This window comes from Pteropus vampyrus, unplaced genomic scaffold, assembly GCF_000151845.1.
Source record: "Pteropus vampyrus isolate Shadow unplaced genomic scaffold, Pvam_2.0 Scaffold79, whole genome shotgun sequence".
Lineage (NCBI taxonomy): Eukaryota > Metazoa > Chordata > Mammalia > Chiroptera > Pteropodidae > Pteropus > Pteropus vampyrus.
In genome coordinates, this window is record NW_011888860.1 from 3,793,339 (window position 1) to 3,799,858 (window position 6,520).

Below are 6,520 nucleotides of genomic sequence, written 5' to 3' on the forward strand. Positions count from 1 at the left end.
AAATACAGGCATTTTTTGGAGATATTTTGGGTTCTGTTCCAGACCACCCCAATAAAGCAAATATCACAATAAAGTTATTCTTATGAGTTTTTTGGTTCCTCAGTTCATATAAAGTTATGTTTATACTGTACTGTTATTAAGTGTGTAATAGAATTGCGCCTAAAAATGTAAATAATTACAAAATACCTAATCGCTAAAAAATGATAACGTAATTAAAAATGTAAATAATTACAAAATACCTGATCGCTAAAAAATGAATCTTCAGCAAGTTATACTCTTTTTGCTGGTGGAGAGTCTTATGTTGATGTTGATGGCTGTGGAAATATCTTAAAGTAAGACAGCAGTGAAGAAGTTTGCCTCGTCAATTAAGTCATCCTTTCATGAATGATTTTGCTGTAACCTGTGATGCTGTTCAATAGCATTTTACTCATAGTGGAACTTCTTTCAAAATTGGAGTCAGTCCTCTCAAACCCTCCCACGGCTTTATGAACAAATTTATGTAATATTCTAAATCCTTCGTTACTTCAACAATCTTCACAGCATCTTTACCAAGAGTAGTTTCCAGTTTAAGAAACCACTTTCTTTGCTCATCTGAAAGAAAGATCTCCTCATCCATTAAACTTTGATTATGAAGTTGTAGCAATTCAGTCCCATTTCCAGGCTCCACTTCTAATTCTAGTTCTTTGGCTTTTTCCATCATATCTGTAGCTATTTCTTCTACAGAAGTCTTGGATCTCTCAAAGTCGCCCATGGGGATTGGAATCAACTTCTGCCAAACTCCTGTTAATGTTGATATTTTGACCTTTTCACATGATTTATAAATGTTCTTAATGGCATCCAGAAGGATGAATTCTCCCTAGAAGCTTTTTAATTTGTCCAGATCCTTCAGAGTAACCATAATCTATGACAGCTACAGCCTTATAAAATGTATTTCTCAAATAATAAGACTTGATAGTTGAAACTACTCCTTGATCCATGGTTTGCAGAATGGACATTGTGTTAGCAGTCATGAAAATAACATTAATCTTGTACATTTCCATCAGAGCTCTTAGCTGACCAGGTGCATTGTCAATAAGCAGTAATATCATGAAAAGAATTTTTTTTTTTGAGTGGTAGGTCAAGAGTGGGCTTAATATATTCAGTAAATCATTTTGTAAACAGACATGCTGTTATTCAGGCTATGTTCTACTATTTGTAGAATATAAGCAGAATAGATTAGCATAATTCTTAAGAGCACTAGGATTTTCAGAATGGTAAAAGAGCATTAGCTTCAAGTTAAAAGTCATCAACTGCATTAGTCCCTAAAAAGAGAATCAGCCTGTCCTTTGGAGCTTTGAAGCCAAGCATTGACCCTTCCTTTCCAGCTATGAAAGTTCTTGAGGAGATCGTCTTATGATATAAGGCTGTTTTGTCTACATTAAAAATCTGTTCTTTAGTGTAGCTATCTTCATTAATGATCTTGGCTTGATCTGGGTAATTTGCTGCAACTTCTACATCAGTACTTTTATGTTATGAAGAGAGCTCTTTCCTTAAACCTTATGAACCAACCTCCAATAGCTTCAAACTTTTCTTCTACAGCTTTATCATCTCTCTCAGCCTTTACAGAGTTGAAGAGAGTTAAGACTTTGCTCTGGATTAGACTTTAGCTTAAGGAAATGTTGTGGCTGGTTTGATCTATCCAGACCACTACAACTTTCTCCATATCAGCAATAGACTGTTTTATTTTCTTATCATTCATATGTTCACTAGAGTTGCACTTTTAATTTTCTTCAAGAATCTTTTTTTTTTTTTTTAACATTCACAACTTGCCTAACTTTTTGGGACAAGAGGCCTAGCTTTTGGCCTATTTTAGCTTTTGGCATGCCTTTACCACTAATTTTAATCATTTCTATCTTTTGATTTAAAGTAAGAAATGTATCTCTTCCTCTACTTGAACACTTAGAGGCCATTATGAGGTTATTAATTGGCCTAATTTCAATATTGTTGTGTCTCAGGGAATAAGGAGGTCTGAGGAGAGGGAGAAAGGCAAGGAACCAGCCAGTCAGAAGATACACAACCTTTATCGATTAAGTTCATAGTCTCATACAATCATGGTTCATAGAGCCCCAAAACAATTACAATAGTGACATCAAAGATCAGTGATCACAGATCACAATAACAGATATACTAATAATAAAAATTTGAAATATTGTGAAAATTAACAAAATGTGACAGCGTGACATGAAGTGAGCAAAAGTTATTGGAAAAATGAGTCTGATAGACTTGCTCGATGCAGTTGCCACAAACTTTTAATCTGTAAAATAGGCATTATCTATAAACAGAATAAAGCGGAGCTCAAATACAATGAGGAATGCCTGTACTATCACATAGTATATCAGTGTTTAAATTTTTCTCTGTTTTCAAGTCCATCTTCCCAAGAAAAGCCCACACATGAAGACTATCATTTTGACAAATGTCTTAACCAAAAAGGAACACTATAGGGGATATCCTGTCAGTATTCACCTCATTTACAGACACATAAACCAATATCTCTCTCTCTTCTTCTCCTTTCCTCTCCCTCCCAGACTCTCTCTGTCTCTCTCTCTCTCTCTCTCTCTCTCACACACACACACACAATCAAGCTATTATTAAAAGAGTTATGTACTCCTTTTGTTTATAGAGGTGCTGAAAATTTCACTGATTTTTTTTTCTGCAGAGCATTTTTTTGTATATATATATGACTACTTTTAGTGACCATAAATTCAGTTTGTTTCCCCCTAAAGTTACCAGCAGTGCATAATGCTTGCTAAAATGATTCTACTCCTAAATGAAGAAAGATTGAGCTTTATGGAAAGATGATGCTTTGCACATCCATCAGTCAAAAATTCTCCTTCAACTTGAAAATTTCATAGTATCTAATTTCAAGAGCATTGTTACTGAGGCATGCAGTTTTGAAAAAGACACTAGACACTCTAAGCTGATATATAATTTCAGAGTTTTCCTAGAATAAATGAGCATTTCAAAGGCTCAAAGAGAGTGTTTCTTCTGCCTTCCCCTTGAAAACTCCCTGGTATATGTCCAGCACATCTTCAAAAAGACTTTTTATTTATTTCATTCTTAATGTGTTAATATTTACATAATTTCTAGGCACTATAAAACTACTACATATGAACATTCAAATATTTTAATTTATAGTATTTTATTGAATCTTTGATAATTATTGCCTACCAGTTAATAATTATTTTAATGGAATTCTAGGACTATAGAAGTAAAATAATTTCCTAGTGCAATCACTTCCTCCAGTAAAGCCAATAGTTAAATTACACCAACTATGTAATTATTTATCTCATTTCCAAAGTGCTGTGAGAGAGAAGCCTAATCTATATCCTTTGTTAAACATGATTTATATATTATTTTTTTTCTCCAAGGAAAACTATTTAATACTCTTTTCCAACTTTCTTCATATCACTAATTTTCCACTTGGTAAAACTACAACTTTTTAATATAATCTCAGAAAAAAAGTCATAGAAATATAGTCTTTTAAAATGTATTTATACTCCACTCATCTTCCACAGAGGATATGATTTTGCTTACATATAATACAAAAGATAAATAATGATAAAATCTTTATTTATCTTTTGTTTAAAAAAAGATAACTTTAAGAAAATAATAAAGCTGAGAATCAGATTAATGTAAAGAATTAGAGACTCCATAGCAAGTGATACTCAACAGTGGCTCAAAGTAGGTACCAATTGTGCTCCATACTTCACAAATCGACATTTGAGAAAAAAACTGACTTTATATTTTTTTCCAGCATTCAACTATTTGGGCCATCACTATGCTATGTGGTAGGCAGAATTCTAAGATATACTCCAAAATTCTTGACCCCTGCCCCCGCAGTGTACCCACTATTTCTTCCACTTATTCAATCAAATATTAATTTAAGTGTTGCTATAAAGAGATTTTTCAGATGAAATTAAGGTCCCAAATTAGTTAACTTTAAGATAGGTAGATTGTCTTGGTGAGCCTAATCTAAACATGAGCCTTTTAAATCCCAGTCTAAAGGTCAGAGATAAAGAAGTCAGAGATAAAGAAGTGTGATATGGATTCAACATAAGGGCGGTCCTTTGTAACCAGTTTCAAATATGGAAGAGATCACATGGTCAGAAATGCAGACAACTCGTAGCAGCTCAAAATTGCCCTTGGAAAACAGTAAGAATGGGACCTTAGATTTGCAACTACGGGAAAATAATTCTGCCAATAACCTGAATGAGCTGAGAAGCATATATCTCCCTAAAGCCTCCAGAGAAGAACTAAGCCCCTCATCACCTAATTTCAGTTTTGTGATACCCTGAGCAGAGAACCAATCCATTTCGCTGGACTTTTGACCTATAATATCAGGAGCTAATGAATAAGTATTGTTTAAAACTGCTAATTTTATGGTAATTTTTATACAGCAATAAAAACTAATATAATATACAACTTCCAGACCACAGCTCCTCACTCATTCTTATAGGAAGGCATACATACATACAGTTGTGTTTTTTGGAAAAAAAAAAAAAAAAGAAAAGTCTTGTTTCCATGGTTTCCTCATCTTGCACACATTCTAAGTTGGACATGTCTCCTCCTTAGATTATTCAACTTTCAGAAGAAAATGTTAACCCAGATATCCTCCTAGTTGACTTTTATATGCACATAGTTGCATCTTTAAATAGAAGCATAGGATATCTGCACTTAGGGACCTAGCAAGAAGAAAAAAATAAAATATCTGATGCTCAACATTCAACAAAAGGTTAAGTTGAAAGAAATAGTACTCTTGAAGATTGCCTAAAATCTTGACTATCGATTTCTACTCCTGCATGCTCTTAAGGAGTCCTTAAATAAGGTTTAACATTCATTCACTAGATAGCTGGACTATATGATTTTGAACCTTCTATACTTAAACATCACTTTTAATAAACTGTGCTTTTAGCTTTAGTTAGTTTATCTGGGGGCAATTCCAGTACCATTTTTTCTCTTCCTATATTTTGTACATCTATCTTCAAGTTCCCATGACAGAAATTTGTTCATCTGCAATTCTTGGCTTCTAAGGTTGTCCTGGGCATTAAGACAGATAGGGGGAAATGAAGCACAAAAGGTAAGAATGGAAACTCGTAGGGCTCAAGTTTGAATTGCCATACCTCTTTTCTACTAACATTTTATTGGTCAAAACAGTCCCATGTTCACACCTTATTTTAGGAGTAGCTGAGAAATGTAGTTAGCTACGTAACCCATGAATAAAGAGGAGACATGAGTTTGATAACTAGTCAGTCTCTGTTCACCTCTTGAAAATGAACAAGAAAACACAGCATTGTTTTGTCTTTTTTTTCCTCTCATATTTTTATTTTTTATTTGGCCTATTTTTATATTACTTTTATTCCACCTTGTATTATGTATGTTTTTAAGTTGTTTAGTTTCTTCGAATAAGGTATAATAAGAATCAAACTGCATAGTCTAGGAGATGAGAATAGTACTTATTGCATAGGCTTTCCGTGAAAAGTCAATGTATTATTATGCATATAGTACAAAGAATAGTATATAGTGCATAGTAAATGGAGATAATGATAGTTTTCTTCATTGTGTTATTATTTACAGTAATATAAAGAAAAAAAATGACTGTTGAGAAGAGAAAACAGCTTTTCCTAGAGTTAAGTTCTAAGACATGTTGCTGTTAGGTCTTCCTACCGTGTGTATGATATTCTGGGCAAAAATAGATGTGGCCATGGGTTTCCTAGAGTCCTTATTCATACATCCTCGATTGCAAGTCAAAGATATAAACCTGAAGCCATACTAAGCAATATTAATTAGAGATCAAACAATGAGATTCGAGTTTTTTATATTCTAGCTTCATCTTAGGATGAAATTTTGGATACCTATGTAAATGAATTCCTTTAGGCATTCTGCCACTAAATCAATTCTCATAACTAGAATTTTGGTGAGTTAAGCAACCAAGAATTTAAGGGCAATTTCACAGTCCAATTTAGAATTGAGATCAAGACTAATACATTAGGCTTATACTGTTTATAAAATAAACTTATGATGATGATTGTTATAATCCAAATACTTAAAATATTAATTTTCCTGAGACAATTATCTGATTCTAATAATTTATTTCCCAACTATGTAAGGGAATTCTGTCAGTGGCTAAATATACTATAAATCTGACTGCCTGTTTATGTGCTAAGAATATAATGCATTCTACATTATAATGTTTACTTTCTGCTACCCCATGAGGAGATGTGAAATCCGCCATTGCCCCAGTGGCATGGAGGGGGTCCTCGGTTCTTCCTAGCCTACTTGATAAAGAATTACAGGTCAGCAAGATTTAGAAAAAGTGAGATTTATTGAAGATACATTTTTAGAAGGAGACGGGCCACACCAAGGAAGGCTGTAGCCCCATGGAATTCAGGAGGTAAAAAGACAAAAGGTAGAGTATGCTCCAAGGGAGGGTCGGGTTTCAGTGAAGAGGGCTATAACCACGTAGAAGTGGGAAGGTCTGTTT

General features: G+C 33.7%; 1 pseudogene; it reads right to left on the bottom strand.

The window, feature by feature from the left end:
- Positions 1–296: 296 nt before the first annotated feature.
- LOC105293912 lies at positions 297–1,949 on the bottom strand (annotated as a pseudogene).
- Between the last annotated feature and the right edge of the window lie 4,571 nt (positions 1,950–6,520).